The sequence below is a fragment of the Sciurus vulgaris genome, assembly GCF_902686455.1.
Source record: "Sciurus vulgaris genome assembly, chromosome: 1".
NCBI lineage: Eukaryota > Metazoa > Chordata > Mammalia > Rodentia > Sciuridae > Sciurus > Sciurus vulgaris.
The window spans coordinates 161,804,896-161,828,793 of NC_136461.1; the positions used below are offsets into that span (position 1 = coordinate 161,804,896).

The following is a 23,898-nucleotide window of genomic DNA, read 5'->3' on the forward strand; positions in this document are numbered from 1 at the left end:
GAGTCAGTGAACTGGTAGGAGAGAGCCACCCTAAATGTGAATGGACACCATCTAATTGGCTAGGGTCCAAGGAACAGGAAAACACAAGGAGTAGAACTCCCTCTCTGGTTATTCCTCCCTGAGCAGGGTATATTTCTAGGGCTGTTATCCTTCAATAAAAGACTCCACATCTGTAGTCTCTGGCTTTTGCACCAGTAGCCCTCTGTAGTTTTTGAGCCTTCAACCTCCTACTGCAGACTGTCCATTGGCTCTCTTGTTGAGGTTTCCAGCTTCTTGGATTGAGTCATTCCTACAGGCGACTCGGACTTTCTAACTTACAGAGATCGCTATGGAAAATTTCAACTTCTGTGATTGTGTTTGCCAATTTTCTAACAAATCCACATATATATGTAGATACTCTATTGATTCTATTTCTCTGCAGAACCTTTTCTAATACTATCACCAAAAATAATTTGATTTATAAGATATAATTAAATTATTCCCAACCCTTAATCTAATATACTTGACAACTGTGTCAAACTTGAGGATGGTAGGTAGGAGGGAGGACCATCAAGGGAGAGAAGACTTGACTTTTACTGATTTCAGTGTCTTGAAAAGGAGTTCTGAAGGAAGCAGGAGATTATCCTAAAGGGACACTGCTATTTCTGGACTTCAGGCTTTGATCAGCAAGGGAGTTTGAGGAGCATACTAGGAAGGGTTAAGAAATAGGTAAAGGGGCATCCAAACCCTACCTTTTCCATAAGCACAAGAGAAAGGAAATTCTTAAGATTCTAGGGAAAGTAGACAGGTTGGTGCAGTTTCTTCAGCGCTATTGCCATTGGGACCTGGCATTTCTTTTTTGCTTGAGTCGGGGGACAGGGTCTTGTGCACACTCAGCCTCTACTCATTAGATGGCAAAGGAACAGTTGTCCCCAAAATTACCATCATTAAAAATGTCCCCAGACAATGCCAAAATTCCCTGAGATGCAAAATCACCCCAGGTTGAGAAAAACTAGATTAGTGTTGTTTTCTATGTCTGGGAAATAAATTATCCCTAAAATTTAGTGGCATAAACCAATAAGCTCTTACAAGCTCACAGTTTCTATGGGTGAGGAAGATGAGAATGATTTAACTGGATGATTTGGGTTCAAGGTCCCTGATGAGGTTTCATTCAAGATGCAATAATCTGTAAGCTAGTTTTTAGGCTGGAGGATCTGCTTCTAAGAGGTCTCCTCCACAGAGATTGGCAGGAGGCCTCAGATCTTTGCTGATTGCTGGCAGGATGTTTCACTTCCCTGCTGTGTGGGCCTGTTTCATTGGGCTGCTTGATGTGTGGCAGTGGCTGAAGATCTGAGAGAGACTAGGGAGGATCCACAAAGCCTTTTTATGACCTAGTCCGGAAAGTGACAGTTCAGTCTCATTGTATCTATTAGAACCAAGTCACTGACTATATCGCACATTCAGTTGGAAGAGAATCAGATTCTGGTTGTGAAAGGAGGAGTATTAACAAATTTGTGGATATATTTTAAGATACAATTAGATAATTTTTTTTTCTTTTTAATGTGTGTGTGTATGGTACTCTGGGAATTGAACTCAGGGTTGCTCTATCTTTGCGTTATATCTCCAACCCTACATATTTTATTTTTGAGACAGGGTCTTGCTAAATGTCTCAGGCTGGCCTCGGACTTGTAATCCTCTTGCCTCAGCCTCTGAAGGCACTGGGATTATAGGCCAGTGTCACCACCCATGGCTAGAGAAAGATTCATCAACAAACAGACTGGGAAATACCATGAGCTATTTAGAGAAAATAAAAGAATATCACTCCAAAATAAATCTTAAAAGATTCAATTACTGAATGAAAAAAAAAAAAAATGAATTGTCTAACAAGTAGAAAAAAATAAAGGTAGATAAATTACATGACCGAAAGATGGGGAAGAATGTGTGAAGTAAAAAGAAAACAAAAATGGAAAATACCAGTAGTTTAATAAAGGATAAATATCTACATGATAGAAAGTGCCCTCTTGTGAATCACACATGCCAGTAAGAAAGTGGACTACGAACCAATGATAAGACAGCATATTTACCAAAGTTACCCATGGTCACTTGGGCACTGTGAACAAGCACATTTACTGTCTTGTAGTGCCATGGGAAAATTGATAATAACAATTACAGGAACAGTAATTCATTGATTATGTGCTAGATAGCTATAAGTATTTTACTTGTAGCAGGTCATTTACTTTTCATTACAATATCATGTGGCGGCACTATACCAATTTCCTAGCTGAAGTACAATCAGATTAAGTAATTTGGCCAAATCTCATGGCTTGTAGGTGGCAGCAGGGCCAGCTAATCCATTAGGCATAACAGGCACAGTGCTTCAGGCTCATAATATTTTGGAGCCCACAAAAATGCTTTAATTTCTATTTAAATCAGAAAGGAAAAAATAAACGTTTAGGTCAAAGGAAAAAATTGGGGGGCCACAATATGGGGGTTATCACATATACTATGCAAGTACTGTACTGCTGAGTAATTATAACCCCAGCCCTTTTTACTTTCTTATTTTGAGACAGGGTCTAACTCGACTGCCCAGGCTGGCCTTGAACTTGCAATCCTCCTGCTTAAGTCACCTGAAGAGCTGGGATTATAGGGATGTACCACCACACCAGGCTTAAAGAAAGTATTTTAATGAATAATATCAATACATTTGTCTCTATACCAATGCAGTCTGAAAATATAGTTTGTAATTTTATTTTATGGAGGAAGAAGCCCACAAAGGTAAAAGTGCCAGGATCTTGAAAGTCAGAATGTGGCCTACTATGGCAGAGCTGTGTTTCAACCCATGCCTGTGTTCTTCCTGGAAAGCAACTTGCCAGTGTTTCAAAAGGGTTAACCTTGTTCACATGCTTTGATGACTTTTAAGAATTTAACCTAAGACAGTACATAAGGACATGGACAATGATTTGAGAAAACATATGTACAACAGTGTCTACTGGAAACCCAAGAACTGTTTAATAATAAAGTAAATATTTGGGGCTGGGGTTGTAGCTCAGTGGTAGAATGGTTGCCTAGCCTGTGTAAGGCACTGGGTTTGATCCTCAGCACCATGTAAAAATAAATAAATAGCTGGGGGCTGGAGGTGCATACCTGAAATCCCAGTGGCTCGGGAGGCTGAGGAAGGAGGATCTTGAATTCAAAGTCAGCTTCAGCAACTTAGCAACTTAGATGGGGATGTGGGTCAGTGACTGAGTGCCCCTGGGTTCGACCTCTAGTACCAAAAATAAGATAAAAATATAAATAAATAAAGGCATTGTGCCCATCTACAATTTAAAACTATTTTAAAAAAGTAAATATTCAATATTGGGTGTCAATTCAGGGGATGAGGAGAACACTAGAAGCTTCTGTACAGGGATAAAGGGAAATAGAGCAAATGGAGGAGTTGAAAGTGAGACATAGAGTAGGAAGCAGAAGGAGGCTTTGTACAAGTTCTGGAGAAGGAGTGCAGACTGCTGCTGGGGAGAAGAGTTTCTGAGGGGGTGTTTATAAGCAGTTGCTGCATTTATTGAAAGGGACCTGACAGCAAAACGATGGGAGAAAAGAGGAAATAATATGTTTTTAAGCACAGAGATGAGTGAGCACATTTAGGCAACTATGAAGAGTTCTCATTACAGAAGAAACCAACGATGTGGGCATGAAGGGGGCCTTGAACTGAATATCTGGTTACGCTTTATCACGAAAGCTCTGAAGAGCCAATAAATGATTTTAAGTGGTAAAATGATATTTTCAGATGTATATTTTAGATTGATCTTCATGGATCATGTGAACATGCACCTAATTCAAGGGTGAAGTCAAAGAGCAGGAATTACGGCACTGGAGTGGAAGGGAGTGCACATTTGTTCAGTCAAGAGATATTTATTGGTACATGCTTCTTTCAAAATGTTTAATTACAACGGAATAAGATAACTAAAAAGATGCTTGAAAGTCAAAGAGAAAATGTAGGACAAAAAGGTCTTGAAACATGATTATGCTTTTGCAGTTGGGAGAAACTGAAATTTTCTAAAGACAGGCTAAGAAGGGGTCCCAGGAAGGTGTAGTCAGTTGAGGAGTTTGCTTTAGAGAGGAGCAGGAACATCTAACCTCTGAGACAGCAAGCTAGTAAGCTTGGAGGTTGGTTGTAGGTGGTTTATGGGGGTTGGGTGAGTTGTTTGGACAAAAATCATTGTAGAAACCTATGTCTGAAGACTTTTATTATTTTTCTTAAGTAGAAGACTATGTCATCTGGAAAGTAATATAATCATCACTGATTTCTATTTGCAAGGTGGCCTTTCTTCTAAAAGCAATACAGATTACCAATAGCACTTTCCTAAACCAGTTAACTCATTTGTGTAATGGAACTAATAGACACTACGTTATAGGGCTGTTATGAGGACTAATTGCGTGGATACATGTATTTGCTCAGTAAGTATTAACTTTATTATTGAGCTGATGTGGTGGTGGGAGGTGGGTAGGAGTGAGCAATTTGATTACTAATAAAAATGGACTGCAAGTCTTCTGGTATGATCATCTGCTAAGTCCAATTATTTATTCTTGTAATGGGTTCTAAGTCAAATCTAAGCTAGGTCAAGGAGTTTTTATTAACAGCCTACAAAGTAGTAGGCTGTAAAGTGTTCGAGAAAGAACGCCACTGCCCCGAGGACCTTACTTGAGGTCATGCACAGGGTTTGGCGGACCGGAAAGTCAAGTCAGCAGTTAAGTACCCAGCGTGAGCTTAGTGAAGCCTCTTCCTAAATCTCGGCGGTGGCCCCGCCCCTTCCACAGGTTCTGGCCACGCCCACACCTCCTATTGGCTATTTCTCCACCTCCACTCGACCGCTCCAAAGACCCGGAGGAGCGGAGTTGTCCAAAGGCAGCATCGGTGCACCTCGCTGCGCATGCTCACGGGGAGCCGGATTCCGGGTCCGGAGTTGGGAGGCTTTGGGTGGCTTCGGCGCAGCGCTCGCGGTAGGGGCGGGCGGGAGGCGCGCGCTTGGTGCGCGTTGCCGGCGTCGCGGGCACGCGGCACGCTCCCAAGGAAGGGAGGTGTGGGGTCGGCTGTGGGTAGCGCGTGGCCGGGGTGGGGGTGGGGGGAGGGTCGGGTGTCCGCGAGCTCGGCGTGCGGGTTCCGAGTGGCTGCAGGCGGCCTGGGCTGCGGGGGCCGACGCCTGGGTGGCTGCCGCCGCCGCGCCTGCTGTGAGATGGCGGTCTTGGGCGCCGAAGGGTGAGAGCACTCGCCGCTGGAGGAGGCGCTGCTGCCGTGGCCGCTCGGCCGACAGCTTCGCGCCGGGTAAGGACGCGGGGCGCGGGGTTGGGGGCGCGGGCGGGGCGGGGGCGGGGGCGCGGGCCCGGAGTCTGCACCGCGGTGCCAGGAGCCGGGCGCTGGCTGTCCGCTGCAAGACCCTCCGAGGGACTGTCGGGGGTCAGTCCGCGGTGTGGTGGCTGCTTTCTCCAGACAGGGGGCCGGGAGTTTCTGGGGTGGGGTCACGGGTCTTGCCTCGAGTTGGCCCTGGCACAGGCCTGTGCTAATGATACTGGAGCGGAGCGAAGTGTTTTCGTGACTCTGCAGCCGCAGTTCTCAAGCTTCCTCAGCCTTCTGTTCGCCTTCTTTCTACCTTTCTTCCTTTTCCTAGCACCTTTCTCAAAATTGTTGGTGCCCTGACTTTCACCTCAATTCCACCATCCTAAACCAAGGACTCCTGCCTTAGAATGTCTTTTTCTGACGTGTTTTCAGCACTTCGCTTCTATACAGGCTTCAAGACTTCCCACACCACAACCCCCACCTCCACCTTTTGTGACCTGATAGGTTCCAGTGACCTTGCAGATTTTTACTAGTCCTATTTTATCTGGTGACTTGGGCTCTGTCCTGTAAGATGTTTTGAAATTTTTATTTGTGCAGTACGTCCATTGCTTTTACAACCTTTAAATGATCAGTTTGTGTGTACAGGAACTGTGCAGTCTTTTCTTTGCTCCATCGATATGGATTTTTTTTTTTTTTTTTTTTTTTCCTCCAGAAATCATATGAAGCTCGTTACCAAAGAAGAGGAGTTTATCTATTATAATTTTGACATTTTTACTCATCCAAGATAAAATATTTTCCAAGGAGCTTGATTTGTTTTTCTTTTTCTAAGTTTTATTCTTTAGCGTAGGCGAATGTGCAACAAGAGTTGAGCTTCTGCTTGAAAATCCTGCTGGTGTAATAGTAATGGTGAAAGATAACCTCCAGTGTTATATCCTGCTTCCCTTGTTTTTTTTTTTAAACCAGAAATATCTGGTTTACAGTTTTCTGCATGTTTCTATGAGTTCTGACTTATGCATAAATCCACTTCACCTGTCTTACTAAATATGTGTGTATTGTGCAAAGCAAAATTAGAAAAAAAATTAAATTCTTAAAAACGAAAGGCAACCTCTTAGTTTTATGACTTGTTTTCCTCCATAAAGTAGCGTATTAGCTGTGACTGGAAATCATTATTTTTCATAAATAGTTAATACTTAAAAAATTGTAGTGGCCAAGTTTGGGGGCTTCTAAAACTGAGATGTATGAAGTATGTGATATGTTTCTTTGGGTCATGGCTTATTAATATTTTAAAATAGTTCTTCCCATAAAATGTAGAACTGCTTGTAAGACCTAGGACCCCATGATTTTGAAAAGCAATGTGAAGATTTATGTTATTTGGAAGCCTAGCAAGATAGAGGACACAAATCAAGTCTGTGCTTTCGAAAAGCGTAATCTTTGCTGTTTACTTCACAATGGCTGAAATTTCTTTTCCTTGCACAAGTATTAAGCATCTACTGTATGACTGAGGTATTATGGGGAATACAAAAATGAGGATAATTAACTATTGTCTGCCTTCTTTTAATCTATAGCTAAGTTTCATAAACAATACAAAAATCCTCTTAGACGTCAAACCCAGAGTGGACAAAAGTCAAATCGTTTGGCAAGGTGGAAGTTGAGGGGGTTAGTTCAAGGAGCATCTGACTTTTAGATCTTGGATTTGAAGGATGACTATGACTTTTGACAGGCAGGGAAAGGTGATCCAAGGAGATGAAAGTAAGGGTACAGAGTTCACACATCTAGAAGAGGCAAGTGATTATATTTGGGTGGAACATAAAGTATTTTTACTATGATAAAGGGTGATATAGGTTGAAATAATCATTTGGACTAGTTAATTGTCTTGTCCCCTTTCCCTTGCCCTCCGCCCCCAACCATGGGAATTGAACCCAGAAGTGCTTTGCTACTGAACTACATCCCCAGACCTTTTTAAAATTTTGAGACAGAGTCTAGGCTGGCTTAGAACTTACACAACCCTCTCGCTTTGGGTCTCCCAAGTAGCTGGAATTACAGGTGTGCATCATGCCAAGCTAAGTGACTTGTTTTTAATAAATCCAATGACTTTGGACTTACTAGGCAGTGAGGATTCCACAGATGACTTTTGGGAGCAAACAGTTTTAAAACTTGAAGAGGATAAATGTGGTAGCAGCCTGTGGTGTGCTTTGAGGTAGAGCAAGCCTAGGATACATAGACCTTCCTGTTGCTGAGTTCATAGTTATAGTCTGAGCTATGGTGGAAGTAATGCTAGTGGAAAGGAGAAAGGAAGTAGAGTAGACAGAATTTGATGAAGTCAAGTAACTGATTCTTATCCAGGTTTATTGGGAGATTATTGGTAGCATTCTGAGCAAAGATCCATGGAAGTATTACCCTAAGCATTTGTGTTTTACTTTACAACCTTCTGAGGATTTCTAATCCTTGGTGAAACTAAAGAATTCTGCTGGCCTGGAACATTTCCACATTCACCTATAGATTGTGGAATGATTTTAGGGGAGGCTGTGGATTATATGAAGTTCCTGTGTGAAATCTGTGGGCCAGTCTGTTGGATTGGAGGCAGCTCCAAGAATTACTGGGACCTTCATATATTCTTCCATTCATTGATATTAAGAACTCCCACTGTAGGGACATACTTTATTATAGCTAGAGATGCTTGTGTTGTAGTTTACAGTTTACAGAGAATTTTGACTAATGTATATTATTTGTTGTTATATTACAGAACAGAGTAGCTCAAGAGTTTATATTATTGTACTACATATTAGTCAGCAAGTAGGTAAAGCAATCAGGAGTTTGTTGATAGGGATGGTATTCTTTTGTTACGAAGATCATGCAAACTCTTTTACCATCAGTTGGATATAGTTAATGCCTTTAAGTGACCTCAGCAGTTAAGTACTAGACGATCCAAGGAGACTGCTTCCAGTACTTAATTCTTGGATCTTAGATTTTCGTTGGAATATCTGTACCCATTTTGTTTCTTATGTGTTTTGAGAGCTGATGAGTCCTAGGGGTAAATTGGGTGAATGAAAAGCAGATAGCAACGTCAGACCAGTCATTTTAACTTTTATTACCTTTGTAGTTCTTAGCTTTGGATAGGGGCATATAGGATGGAAGCGATATAAGTGAAATAAGAAATGTTAACTATTCTATTCCTATATGCCTTAAGAATATTCCTTACTTTATCTTTATTCATTTTATCAGTTAAACATCAAAACTTGACAAAATAAATGAGATGATGTTTCCTATTCAGTGAGTTTTCTAAAAAGAATGAAGAAACTCACTAGTGTGGTTAAGACATAGTTTGATTAGTGAACAGTTGACTTCTCTGCACCTGCAAGATTGTCTCCCTGGTAAGAGAGAACCAGAACATGTTGTCATTTGGTTTCTCTTCCAGCTTTAGTAACTTTGATTCCGAAATTATTAGAAAGACTGGAGTCTTTTTACTGTTTGTATAAAAATATGGTATAATGAACAGTGGAAAATCAATAAATTGCCTCTTATAAACTGTGTCCAAGGAACTAGTTATTAATACTTGAAGGGAGGAAAAATGTCTGACAAAAACAGATGTATCTTACTTTTTGCTGGCATTAAGAAGAGTGTCCTTATAATGTAAACAGAGCATTTTTCATTATTTTATAATGACTGTAAATATTGTATTATTTGATGCTTTGTGACAACTGGAAATTAGGTGGGTCAGGAGGTAATCATTGCTTTTTAGGTGAATACACAGAGGTTCAAAAAAAATTAAAGAAGAACTTCAAAAAAGTTAAATTTCCAGGTATTTGGCCACTAACTAGCTTCTAGCTTAACTAGAATTAAGCCCATATTTTTGTATGAAGGTCAAAATTCTTTTCCCACTGAAATTTCAATTCTTCACCTACAGTGGACTTTACTTGTAGGCTATATGTGAAGAGTTGGCATTGATCTCTTTGGATGTTTAACTTTTTTGTAATATGTATATTTGAACTTGTCTGTTTTCCTTTTTGATGTGAAGTGGCTCTTTGTAAGTAATTTTGAAATCTGTAAGTATTTTATCACAGAATAGTTGCAGTTTGTTAAGGATAAAGCACAAGTGGTTTTCTTGTTTGGAGTAGTACATTTGGTGAAATGTAGGTATTTGTTTCCTTTTGAAAATTTGTTGATTTCAATTCTGCTGTTTTATAAGATGAAGTTTGTTTCTCTTATAAAAGCCTAGTCTTTGAAAAATTGGATTTTTGAAGCATATGAATGGAAACCCCATTTCCAAAATATATATCATGATATTTCATTATTTTTACCATTACACACCATAATTTACCATTAGAAAAAAGGTATGCCATTGAAAATTCTTAATGTATACTTCAAATTTAAGTTTAAACTTTTTTTTTTTGGCGAATGTATTATGTTAAACCATGTGTCAGATAGTTTCTAAGTTGTGGTGATGGGTAACTTTTGTTGACTTAGTCTTGGCATTTCTTAAACTTCCTATTCAGTCACAATATGTAATTGGTATACTTACTATGTGCCAGAGTTGTGCTAGGTGATGGGGTACAACTTTGGGACAATAAAAGCTTATGCTTAAGTATTGTTTTCCTTATCTATTGCTGTTTAACAAAGAACCCTAAAACTAAGTGATTTACAACACCTATTTTATTTGTTTACAGTTTTGCTCTCTTGGATTGGGCTCCGTTGGGCAGTTCTGGTTTTGTGGGTGATCACTCCAATGGCTTCATTCACCTGGCAGTTCAGTGGAGGGATGGATGCACACACCTCTCTGTCTCTTCATGTAGGCTTATATTCTTAGCCCTTTCCTCTCCATGTGGCCTTTGCAGCAGGGTACCGGCTTTACCAGGTAACCTAGGGTTTACAAGAATGCTAAAGCAAAAGGAGCTAGCCTTCTTAAGGCATAGGCTTGTGCCTGGCATAGTATTACTTCTGCCTCATTTGGTTGGTAAAAGCAAATCACAGGTTTAGCCCAGATTCAGGGGGAGGGGATTACACAAGTACACGAATCTATTCAGGGCCCTTATTGTAATAAATTACCACAAATTTCATTTAAGTTCATCATCGACTATATTACTGAAAAACAGGTCTCCTTGAAAATTGCTTTGAGAGCCGAGGCTTAGACGGTTTACTACTTTCCCCAAATCTAGTCTTTGAGTCTTGCCTGCCAGAGGTAAAGCTAAATCTGAAATGGAAATGACAGCACATTTGGCTTAATACACATACGGAATTAGCTATTGCTAGACTTGGTTAGAAATGAAGAGGAGCTGGGGATGTATCCGAGTGGTAGAGAGACTGCCTATCATGTTTGGGTTTGATTCCCAGCAACCCCTAACCCCCAAAAGTGGTGAAATTGGGGCCTCTGTGGTTGATCTCCTGTACTATAATGGGGTAGGATTGGCTGGTTCTGCTTGAAGACATTGAGTCTAAGAGAGTGCTAGCACCCAAGACCACAGGCTGCTAAAAGCAGTAGGAATTTATTCATTTTCATGAATGGGACCATACAGCACTCTGTGCGGAGAATGGGCTATAAGTGGGTAGAAATTCATCAGTTAACCATTTTGATTAGATATGAGAATTAGGAGAGCAGAGCTTCTTGACCAATCACTCTGGATTTGTCTCTCTCTCTCTCTCTATATATATATATATTTTTTTTTTTTTTTTTTTTTTTTTTTTTTGTTTACAACATCTTCACAAAGGTTAGGATACCTGGGCATGGTGGTACATGCCTGCAGTTACAGCTGCTTGGGAGGCCAAGGCAGGAAGATTGTAAATTTGAGGCCGGCTTTGACAACTTTACAGGACCTTGTCTCAAATGATAAAATAGGCTGGGATGTAGCTCAGTTATAGAGTGCCCCAGGGTCCAATCCTCAGTATGGTAAAACAAAACAAGAATAACAACAGAAAAGGTTGGCATAAGCCACTCTGCTCTGGGAAGGTGTCCTTACAGTGGAGAGAATACTCTTTCCTTCTGTAGTCTGGAGTACAAGTCCTCTCTCCATGTCATTTTGTCTTAGTCTCAGTAGTACTTTTTTTGTTGTTGTTCAAATTAGCTACTAAGCGATAGAGTGGTTTGCTTAAAATGAAGAAAATAAGTGTTTAGTTTTTATTCATTATAGCTTCTGAGTGGAATAGTGAATTAATATATTTCATATAAAGAATTTCACTTAAATTCTACTATGGTCTACTACAAATCTCTTGCAAATTTCTGAAAATAGTACATTAGCTGTTGAGGGGAGGAGTTTGGTGAGTGTACTGAGAATTATAATTTGTAGTAGTTAGGAGAGTCTGGTGTGCAAAGAAGCGGACAGATAGGATTACATTAAGAGATAGAGCCTTTTTGAAGACTCTCCTCCCTGCTCTAAATTACTTGAGCAGTTAAGAATGCTCTAGCAGTAACAGAAATGTAGGTATGATAGCTTTATTTAACTAAGGGAAACCAGTTCTTTTGACAGCTATTCAGTATACCCATAATTATTAAACAGGATGGGTGGAAGCAAACTGTTGAGTCCTGACTTGAAGTAGTTTAGTGTGGTCGTGTTATTAGTTCCAACTTGCCAGGATGTTGTGTGTGGAGTTAGGGTGAAGTGTAGAATTAACTGAGCCTGGCGTATATAAATTAAGATATTCTTTACCTTATAAGTAGACAAACTGGATCCCACCCCCCCCCCCCATGTCCCCTTAAAGTTTTAAGAATAGAGGCACTCTTGGTTTATGGGTTAAGAACCATAGTTTAAAGTCAGATCACACTTCTGTCAGTGCTGCTTAATAGCAGTGTTGCCTGTTTCTTCTTTTGCAAATGTAAAGACTATTTTCATTACTGGATTTTTGTAAGGATTATTTGAAATCTTTATAAAACAGAAAGCATGATGGCTACAACATCATAAGCCTTTAAATTACGTTTATTGCTCTTAATTCATTATTATTAAGTTGAAAAGGTTAAGTATGAATCTGGGAGAGATATTCACACAGCTAGCATCAGTAGGTGATGGTTTGCTATGCAATCTGGGAATAAGAAATTGTTAACACTGTGTCATTTGATAAAATACGGTGTACATGTGATGTACACTAGTGTTCGTGAAAATGCAGTCCCTGCTTCACTCAACTGGGTTGCTTGTCAAACACATAGGTTCTGGAATGTCTTTCAAGGTATATGGTGTGATCCTTGAGAGGGGAACTCAGCAGTCTTCATTTTTAATAAATACCTCAGGTGATATTACACATATATTTGATAGCTGCAGATAGAAACTAAATCTGAAATTCGGGATCTTAACATGCTCTGTGGGACCATTTTTTTCTAGCTAAAGTAGTCTCACTTAAACAGTTGTAATATAAACACAAGGAGAGCTTAACATCTGAATCTTACAGATGTTTAAAAAGGCTTAAGATGATTGCCAAGGACTTGATGCAAACAAACTATAGAAACCTGATACAGGGTGATTATAAAGAAGAGTAGGCAAGAGAAATGACCTTGGCTTCCTTGTTCAAAAACTTTCCCACACAAGAAGAAATTATTTTTAATAAAGACATTTCCTTTTTTAAAAATGCCTACTGATTATCACATGATCTCACTGCTTTTCTCTTAGTTAAGTCACACAAAAATAGATTTTTTTTTTTTCTTTCTTTTGTGCTGGGGATCAAACCCAGGGGCACTCAACCAATGAACTACATCCCCAGCCTCTTTATTTTTTAATTTTGAAACAGGGTCTCACTAAATTGCTGAGACTGGCCTTGAACTTGCAGTCCTCCTGTCTTAGTCTCTCCAGTTGCAGGGATTACAGGCTTGTGCCAACATGCCTGGCCCCCTTTTTATTTTTTAAGACATTGTCTTACTAAGTTGCTTAGTCTTATTAAGTTGCTGAGGCTGGCCTTGAACTTGGAATCCTCCTGACTCAGCCTCCTTAGTTGCTGGGATTACAGGAATGTGCTACCATGCCAGGGTCAAAAAATAGATTTTGATTGAAGTATGTCAAATTTGGAATTCAGGTTTTAAGGTAGAAAGTAGGTTGGCTGTGGGTGTGATATCTTTTGGTAAAAGCCATTGCTTAGCATCAGGGCATTGACTTATGAAGAAAGTCGTGAGAAAAGGTTTAAATTTTAAATGAAAACGAAAAATACTTCAAATTAATCTCTAACTTTTGCTGCCTGTGACAGCCCTATATCTGTCTCTTAAACAGTTCTCAGTTCTGTGACTAATAGGACCCACCAAATCTGATCACATCTATCATTGAAACATCAGATCTTTAAATTGGGGACAGTGCCTGGAAAAAAGTATGGTTGATATAAACTGAGGTTACTGCTAATACGTTTTGTGTGTGTGTGTGTGTGTGTGTGTGTGTGTGTATGTGTATGTGTATGTATGTGTGTGTGTGTGTTTGTTTTAAGTGCCAAACCTGTAATTCTTTCTAAATTTAAGTGGAAAGGATTATTTGGCATTTTTTTTTTTTTTGAGAAGTCTATTGTTTTTGTGTGTGGTTTTTTTTTCCCCCCACTGTGTTTCAGGGCCCATTCTGTGAGGGTGAAAACAACAGATTCTTTTTGACCTGTGATCTATGGAGTATGGTTATCAGTATTTAGATGTGATTACTCAGAATGGAAAGGATACATTATACTTGGGAATTTCATTTTTTTAGGTTAAAAATTTTGGTAACTATGTAACTTGTTTTAAAGCTTCCTTTGTGATTTAATTTTTTCCTTTCAGTGTTGTCTAATAAAAGCTTAGGCCTTAAGGTAAAACAAGCCTAGATTTGGGTTTCGGTACTTACGTATTAACTAAGTGATATTGATGAAGTTAACCTGAATTAAGCCCTAGTTTTATCATATGTACATTGGGTTTTCCTATGTAAAGCGAGAATAATAGTACCTAACTTATAGATTTAAACCTGGCACTAAGTATTCTGTAAATACTCACTAGGGTGGGTATGTAATTCTTTGTCATTCATTGATATCAGTTTCACAGTTTTAATTTTTAGAAAGACATTGCATCCCTTGTACTACTATGTTACATAAAAACTCGGTGAAGTCTGGGACAGTATCTGTGTTTTGTTCTGTAAAAGTTCAAGTATGAATAAGTAAGAACAATAAATAGCCATACATCTGGCTAGATTTTTCTACTATATGAGTTCAGGTCAGTTCACTTTTTCCCAGCAAATGAGTTATGAAGGAACTTGTAGTTTTATAGCTTTTTGCATTTTGAAACTTTGTAGAAGAAAAGTTGTATACTTTTTTTTTTTTTTTTTTAAACTGCATTTTAAGCCTGTGAAGGATTACATTATTCTGGGAGTGGAGTTTTAGGTATTTAATAGGTTATTTCATTTTGGAAAATTTACATGTGTTCTTATGTTTTCCTCTAAGAATAAAGAATGTTGGATGCAAGTTGATGCTTTATAGCATGCTATAACATTCTTAGGAAGAGTATTTATTTACAGTAAATTAACATTGTGCCTGTTACTTGAGTAGTCTAAAATATCTTGAAATTGTATATTTATAACAAAAAATGTGACAGTACTTTCCTCTCAAGTACTCTAATGTAATTTTGATCCAGTCCTTACCGCAGATGTGGGGATTGCTGTGTATAATTATGTAACTTGGCTATGTGACTGAAGTACCTTTCTTAACTGTGCTCCTTACTTAACTGTTGTGAAGTATGGTAGAAAAATATTGGAGTTTCTATACTTCAGAATAATTGAGAGTATGGTTCTAGTTTAGATAGCAATGGAGAAGGGATTAGGAAATTAACATTTACTGGTAACTTTCTGTATTCCTGATTCTAGGAAGAGTGACTTAAAAACTGTTCTCTGTATTACATTATCCCAATATGCTATCCTCAAACTGGAAATTGTCGTTTAGAAATTGAAGAATTAGAAAAATTTCCATGGCTACTTAATGTTGGTAAATTAGAATTCTTTATGTATTTAGAAACAATCAGGAAATGTTTTGGAATGAAATTTTAGGTCATGATATCCTAGTGGCCAGCACAGTATAGAATACTAGCCTCGTCAGCAGACCTGGATGTGGCATTAAGGAGCTTTGTGTTCCTGAGTCTTCTAATCAGCTTTCTGCTGCTTCATAAAATGTAGTAAATATTGTCGACTCTCCATATCTGGTGGTTCCCCATTTGTGGATTCAAGCACCTTGGATTGAAAATACTTGAAAATAAATTCTGTGAATTGAGCTTGTACAGACCTTCCCCCCCACATTGTTCCCTAGACAATACAGTGTAGCAATTATTTACATAGTGTTGGGTATTATAAGTAATCTAAGATTTAAAGTATACAAGAGGATATATGTAGGTTATTAGCAAATACTATCCCATTTTATATAAGGGACATGGCATCTGTGGATTTGGGCCTCATGGTTACCTGAGGATAACTGTTTTTTACATAGTTCTTTGTATATGTTAACTTGAGTTGATACTCTCAGTTTGGAATGCAAGTTTTGATGTACTTAGTGTTATTTGAGTAATATTTTCTTTAGTGACATTGTGTAGCACAGGAGCAGAAAAACCTGTTTTCTACTGCTGATGAAAAAGGTAAAGGGAGAAATTAACTGTGTGTGTGTGTGTGTGTGTGTGTGTGTGTGTGTGTGTGTGTGTAGAAGTTTTTTGGTATTTTCCCATTGTAAATGTAAACATAATATTTCATTAGACATTAAGAAATAGACTATAGAGAAAGTAAACTACCTCATTCTCAGTATACTGAAACCATTTAGGAATAGTTCTTTGTTGTTGTAACAAGTTTAGTATCAGGGTTTTTTTTTTTTTTTTTTTTCATTTTTCTCTGCATTTCTGGGGATTGAACCCAGAACCTTGTATATGCTAGGCAAGCACTCAGCCAGTGAACTACATCCCCAGCTCTAGTATCAGTTTTTTTAAGACAGAAATATAGGAATCATTGCCTTAAATTAGCATAGGAGAAATGAAGTTTGTCAATGATAATATGTAAAAAGATATTTCAATTTTTTGTTAACAGGAAGGGAAGGTAGAACAAGCAGGAAGAGAAGCAGAAATCAGTGTGATAATGAGAGATAGTAATGCTACCAAAGTCTTGTTTTTGTTTCATTTTTAAGAACCATAACCCTTTAGGTTGAAAATTAGAATAATTGTCACTAAATTTGATGAGTACATTTACCTTTCTCACTAATGTTTCCTAGTAAACAAAGTGCAGGCAATTTTTATATTCTTTCTTGCAGTGGAGTCAAAGCCATTTTGGGGATGTTGGCATAATGTACTTAATTTTATAATTGAAAAGTTTTTTTTTTTTTTTTTTTTTTTTTTAAATAGAGCAACATCACCATCTTGTGGCCTTCTAGAATATTGTTGCCAAAGTTTTGTTTTCATAACTAAGCATAAATTAAATTGATCTCTTAATGTTAGCCAAGGGTTCCAGCAAGTTTGTAATTGTCAGTTTTTAATATAAGTAAGGGGAGGAATTTAGAAAATAAAGGACTTGCAGGATTGCAGCTTTGTAAAAATAAGTGTTCAAGGCAAATGATCATATAAAAATGAAAAAGAATTTGGTTGGTACAGTTATGGATGATTTGTCTTATTTCACATTTTTTTATAGAAAACTATTCATAGAAATACTCCATATTTCATATTGATGTAACTTTAAGCTAAAATATCTCAGTGTGTTCCATGTTCTAGTTCTCATTTAATAAGAAAACTAAAGCCTAGAACAATTTTGATGCCTTGTCTTACTCAGCCATTTAGTGGGATTTTTCCCCCCGCCTAAAACAGTGTTTTCTAAACTAGTGACTCTTGGAGGAATGTTTTTTTATATGAATTTTTACATTTCTTTTTCATTTTGATGAGAATTTCAAAGGAAAAAAATGGTATGTATGGTGGTTCATTTAAAAAAAGCACCTAAAGTAAATGAGGCCATTTGGTTTTGGTGCCTAGGTTTACTTAGTTGTTTTTGAAATTTGATTGACTCAAATATGTATTAAATGCTTCCTGTGTGCCAGGCTTTGAGGTTCAATGAAGAGGATTTATCCTAGCCCTCTTGGAATTTAGTATCAAGAAGAAAAATAAAGGTGTTTTGATGGCACAAAAGTTTGAAATCAGGAATTCTGAATAAAAATAACTATAATTTATTATTTCCTCTGGGTCAGGCACTGTGCAAGTGCTTTAGATACTTTTTCTCAGTCTCAGTAGTTTATTTTGGAATTTTATTCTGATTTTTCAGGAACAGCATATATACTCACGCAAATAAGTGTTTGGGGAAGCTCTGAGATACCCCTGTGGAACACTGTGTTTACTTGTAAAATGCAAGCAGTTAAGCTTTTACAGGTCCAGCAGGTTTAAAACCTGCTTGGTCTTGGCAGTCTGCTCCCATTTGTAACATAGTTTCTGTGAAAAAAAAAAAAAAAAAAAAAAAAACCCAAATTTTAAAGTCCCATTAATGTATGATTTGGGAATTCACAAAATACTGTTCAAATGTTTTGAATGTTTAGTTAGAGCTAGAGACTTTCTAAGTGTAATGAACTTTTCTTTTGTTTATATACTTTTGCTTGTTTAATAATTCAAATGAGCATTTTAGGTTTTTTAATTTTGTATTGGACTTTTTTGTATTGAGCAGTTGTTTTAGGCTGTGGAGAAAAAATCACATTGATGAAGGCATTCATGGACTTGGAACTCAGAAATAGCAGGGCCAGAATGCACTGGTATAGGATTTCTCTCTCTCTTTTTCTTTTTTTCTCTCTCTCTCTTTTGGTACTGGGGATTTAACCCAGTGCTTAACCACTGAACCACATCCCAGCCCATTTTATTTTTTTATTTTGAGACAGATTAAGTTGCATAGGGCCTCAGCCTCCTGAATTACTGGGATTACAGGTGTGTATCACCATACCTGGTTAGGATTTCTCCATAATGATTTAATTAAAATTCTCAGTTCTGTGCCATGTAAGACTTTAGGCAAGCCCCTTATCACTGAGCTATATCATACCCATATTTTGAGACAGAGTCTTGCTAAATTGCTCAGGCTGTCCTCAAACTAGCAATCCTCCTGCCTTAGCCTCCCCAGGATCTGAGTTTATAGGTATGTGTTACCATGCCTGTCAAGCACAGAATGTTTTGAAAGCTCCTCTTTCCTTTCATGTATGCAACTACCCCATAACTTCAGCTCATCTCTACTATAACCATCTTTTCTTGACAACTCTTTGCCTGTTGATTACCAAATCACATTGGGATGCTTCTGTAATTACTCTCTGTATATACTGTTCCCTGCCAATGAGTGTAGATTTGTTTTCTCTACTAAACTGTAAAATTACTAGGAATAAAAAGCTTATCTTATGTGATTTTCATGTTTATAGTGTTTAGCTTATTATCACTTGAGAACATTCCTAATATGCATATGCCAAGTGGAAGAAAAATCATCAGAAGTGCCTGGTATCTAGTTTGTTTGACTATTGAACAACTAATTTTAATTTATTTTTTTTTTGCCATGTGGTAGATTGATTCTCTTTTAATGAAAACATTTTTTTCACACTTTTTATTGGTGCATTATAGTTGTACATAATGATAGAATTTGTTAAATACTCACACCTACACACAATTTAACAATGTAATTTGGCCAATATTATTCCCCAATATTTTCCATTTATTTTACTGAAAATATTGAACTACAGGTTTAGGTCAATATTTCTTAAGAGTATGGAAACCATTCAGTGTTTAATGAATGATTGAACCATTGTCTGATGGTGCAGGAAGAGGTCTAGGAGAAAATGGGTATGAGGTGGCCAGTATTGGACCATGTAAAAGGAAGCAACTTTCAGTAAAGTAGGAGGAGGGAAGCAACCAAATTGCAAGGGTAGAGGAGGTAAGAAAAATGGTGGGCTAATTTTTTAAGAAGTCAGCGATTGAATAATTTTTTTCCCTCTTTGTTTGCTTATTTATTTTTTATTTTTTACTTTTTTGTGCCAGGGATTGAACCCAGGGACTAATAACCACTGAGCCATATCCCCAGCCCTTTTTGTATTTTACTTAGAGTCAGGACCTCTCTAAGTTGCTGAGTCTGTGTTTGAACTCACTGTCCTCTTGCCTCAGCCTCTCCACTTGGTGAGATTGCAGGTGTGCCCCAACATGTCTGATGTGCTTGTTTGTTTATAACACGTTAGCCTTCAGTCAGCTTGCTGACCAAAGAGAGGAGAGTATAAGTGACCAGGGAAAGGGTGGGAAGGGATTAATCTAGAAAGTTAGTAAAGTGCTATATAGGTACACAAGTTCAGAAAGTCTGGCAGAGGATATTTCAAAGCAGCACAGCATTTAGGCAGTGTCATGGATATTGCTAGTAGCTTTTACCCAACTTTACTGTGATAATCAGCAGAAAGCAGAGGGTAAAGATTTGAAAAACTTGCAATTTGATCGAAAAGTGGAGTAAAACTGGAGCCACTGGTGTGGTTGTCAAAGAGATTATAGTCACTAAAGAGATGCTAAGTACTTTATACAGAGACAATAGGAAAGATGGCTTGAGGGCATCTTGGCAATTGGCAAGACTATACCTATTACAGGCTCAAGGGTGTAAAAGTAAAAATTCCTTTGGGAAGAGAAGGAGGGGTCACCCTGATTGTACATGGGGTCCTAGGAAGTTTTCTAATCATGCTTAGCTGCAGCCATGATCCCAGAAGACTTGGTTATTGCTTGAGATGGCAGCAGACCTTGGCGTTGACCATATGGTGCTGGTTCTGCAAGAAATCAGGATGCTGGAGATAGTGGGTCATGGAGCCTGCTGCTGAGATTTTTAAGGAAGGTGTGGGAGGCCAAGCAAAGTGTAGTAGGGCCAGAGTTGCTGCTGGAATTCCTGAGAGGGCAATGTGTAAAGATATGAGAAAGAAGCCGAAGCTACAGTGGAGATCCCTAAGATTAAGAGATGCCAGTACAGTGGAAAGTCTGCCAAGGAAGCTGCAGGAATCGAGCAGAGAAAAAATCAAGAGAGAGACCATATGGACTGCAACCAGCAAGGATATGGGGCAAGCTACACAAGCCCTTTGGAGAGAACATCATGATGCCATCTTTCCCATATGCTAGATGTGGAATTGTTTGCCTAGCTCTTGTTGCAGAATTCTCGTGGAGAGATGGGGCACTGGGGTGTTCAGCAGGAAGCAGCATTTTTTAGTGGCATTGACCCAGTGGATTTATATTAAAAAATCTGTACCCTGAACACAGGAGGGTTGCCTTGTATACCTCTTGGTAGTTCTTTTTGGTAGCTCTTTGTCTCCCATATAAAGTAATACACATTCTGATTGGGCATTCTATTTCTATACCACAGAGTTGTAACAGTGTTACAACAGAGTTGTGGAATGATGGTGCCATGTCATCTTTCCTTTGTTCTGAGAAAGTCCCTACTACAGTCCCATTACTACTTTGTATGCTTTTATTTCTCCCTGTTGGATTAGAAATGTTTACCATTATATGTTGGATATGCTTTTGATGTTTACAGGGGAAAACATCAAGTGTTTGTCTTGAGACTCAGATGAGATTTTGGACTTGGAATTTGGTGCAGTGCTGAATTGTTAAGACTATAGGGACTTTTATAAATGTACTTTGCATTGTGAGATGAGTGTGAACTTTTGGGGGTTAAGGGTAGAATATTGTGGCTTAGATATGAGATGTCCCCCAAAAGCTCATGTGTGAGACAATGCAAGAATGTTCAGAGGTGAAATATTTAGATCATGTGAGCCTGAACCTAATCAGTGGATTAATCCACTGATATGGATTAATTGTTTGGTAACTGTAGGCAAGTAGGATATGAATGAAGGAAGTAGGTTACTGGGAGTGTGTCTTTGGGGTTTATAATTTGAACCTGATAAGCAAAGCCCTCTTTCTGTGCTTTCTGGCTGTTATGTCCTGAGCTGCTTTCCTATGCAACGTTCTTCTCTGCCATTATGCTCTGCATAACGTCTGACCCAGAGCTATGGAGTGGGCAGATCATGAACTGACCCTCTGAAATCATGAGCCAACATAAACTTTTTCTCTGCCAGGAGTTGAGGGGTGGTGGTGAAAATTAGGGGAAAAATGAAAACAGTCAAAGAATTTGGTAAAAATTAACTTCCTCTGATTGAAAAATCTAAAATTTGGTAGGGAGGAATAATAGAGTGTTGGATATTAATACTGACTTAGATAATTGGGTATTTAAAAATTAATATACCCATAAAAAATACTTCCTGTGATCTTCCCCTAAAGTAACATAAGTTGTGCACTAAAAAGAAATTTGAAATTGATCTGAAAACACAGCGAGATGGAGGAGAAAAAAGATGAGGTTATTAGATTGGATAGGCATTTTTAGGTTGAAATAAACACCCAAACTATAGTTAGAGGTCATAAAGTAAATATAGATCCCCATCTTTGTCCTTTTTTCTGGAGACATTGCAAGTACTCTTCAAGTACCAACATGGTACAGCTTAGAAGCATTACTTTCACCCAGTGACACTTGTAAATTATCAGGGGCTTGACATTTTTGTGTTTTGTGCTTAAGTGGATTAATCAATGATATAAATAGAGGGGAGAGAGCTCAGTGTGACAAGAAAATTTTATAAAAAATCAGCTAATTTCTATCCCAGTTAAAAGTATACATTGAGATATAGCACCAAGTTTCTTTGAAGATATAGAGAGAAACTCACAATGGTTGAAGACATATCCTAGAAAGAAAAACCCTCGGGAGGGTGCAGTTTAAGGAAAACAATATTAATATTGCATTGGTGAAATTGGAAACAATTGTACTTACTCTCTTTCCCTGTTGTAATGTATATGATAGTTCAAAACTGTCAAGTGTTATGCACACATAAAATAGTGACAGTGTTGCCCTAGGTGCTCCTGGGCCAAAGGAGAACTGGAGGGACTGGAGTCCTTGAGGTAAGTGAAGAAAGATTGTAAGGGAAGAATGTGGTGGAAGAGATAATTATTGGGAAGTTGTGAGCAGAATAGGGCCCATCAGGGTGAGGGGAAGGTCACTTGTGTGAGATGATGGAATGGAAATCGGCAATCTGCAAGCTATAGGGGCAGTGAGTCCTTCGTCTGAAAGCAAAGTCTGTAGGGGGAGGATGAGGGCATGGCATAGGGAAGAACAGTAGGACTGAATGTTAGAAAGTTTATGCAGGAAATTGGGAATGCCTTCAGCCTTTAGGAGTCAACAGTGGTGATAATTTGGAGTGTTTGTTAAAACTAAATAATTCTGAAATCTGTGAGAGATATTGAGTATTCAGAAAGCCTGCCTCTTATCCTACCCTCATCCTGTCTCCCAACAAATATATCTTAGTGAGCAGTCCCCATAGAATTGAATTTTTTTTCTTCCCAAGTTTGCAGGTCACACAGAAATGAAAAATGATTAAAAAAAAAAAAAAAAATTAGCGCAGTTATGCTTTATATGACCAGATTCCACTAGAAAAGTTTCTTCAAGGTATATAACAAAAACTATCTAGTCAGGTGAACCCATCATGTTGTTTTTTAAGATTATCAAATACGCCAGTTTGCCTAGAACTGAGTTGTTTCCTTGGATGCAGGACTAAAACCTGGATGGTCTTGGGCATACTGGGATGAGTTGGTCACCCACCTGTTTATGGTCACATTTTATAAGTTCATTAAAATGACTAGCAATATCTTTATAAATCACTTATCTCTATAGAATATACCTGTATTGTTTATTTTTGGAGTATTGGGGATTGAACCCAGGGCCTTGTGCATGCTAGGCAAGCACTCTACTATTGAGCTACATCCCCAGCCTGTTTCTGTATTGGTTAAAATTAAGTCCTACAAACTGTAGTCTGCAGTTTTAAAGAAAATTTTATGCATTAGGATTAGGATTGCTGAATCTCAAATATATTAGGAAGAAGGCAACTGGGTTCATCCATCTTTACTGCATTTCATCGAGTTTTCAATTTCGTGCTGTTGATGTAATAGTTTTGCCTCAGTTCAGGTTTTCTAACCAAGGTTCTACATACATTGAACTAAAGTTTACTAATATGTGATGTATACCATCTGATCTTGCTACTGAATTGTTTTCTGTGTATTAATTGAAGCTGGGTATTCGTCATCTGTCATATTTATATCCTTGCCATGCTTGCTTACATACTAGGCAGTCAATAAGTATGCTTATTAATTGATCCAGGTAGATGAATTTGTGATGGTAGTTTGCTGCTTTTCAAAACTTCAGCACTATATAGTATGCAGGATGAAGCAGATCTAATCAGATGGCTTTTTTTTTTTTTTAAGATTTTTGCTTTTGGTATAAGAATGTCATCTTGAAGTAAGCGTTAAGATATATCTTCTAAATGAGAATTTGTTCTATAATCTCAGTACTGGAAATATAGTTGATTATCTCCATTCAGGTCTCTTTTACGTCACTGCACAGTTGAGTAATAAATTTTGTAAAACTCTGTGGCAGGGTTTTTGTTTTGTTTTGTTTTGTTCTTGTACTGGGTATTGAACTCAGGGGCACTCAACCACTGAACCACATCCCTAGCCCTATCTTGTATTTTTATTTAGAGGCAGGGTCTCACTGAGTTGCTTAGTGCCTTGCTGAGGCTGGCTTTGAACTCATAATTCGCCTGCCTTAGCAAAGCTCTTGAGCTGCTGGGATTATAGGTGTGCT

The 23,898-nt window shown here is 38.2% G+C and overlaps 1 protein-coding gene across 4 annotated transcripts in view; it reads left to right on the plus strand.

Annotated features, from left to right (window-relative positions):
• The first annotated feature begins 5,095 nt into the window (after positions 1 to 5,095).
• WWP1 (WW domain containing E3 ubiquitin protein ligase 1) overlaps positions 5,096 to 23,898 on the plus strand; it is a 104,926-nt gene continuing 86,123 nt past the window's right edge. For all 4 annotated transcript variants that reach the window (XM_079143760.1, XM_079143762.1, XM_079143763.1 and 1 more), the window contains exon 1: positions 5,096 to 5,299. The gene's annotated coding sequence lies outside the window, so the exon portion shown is untranslated. The remainder of the gene's footprint in view (positions 5,300 to 23,898) is intronic.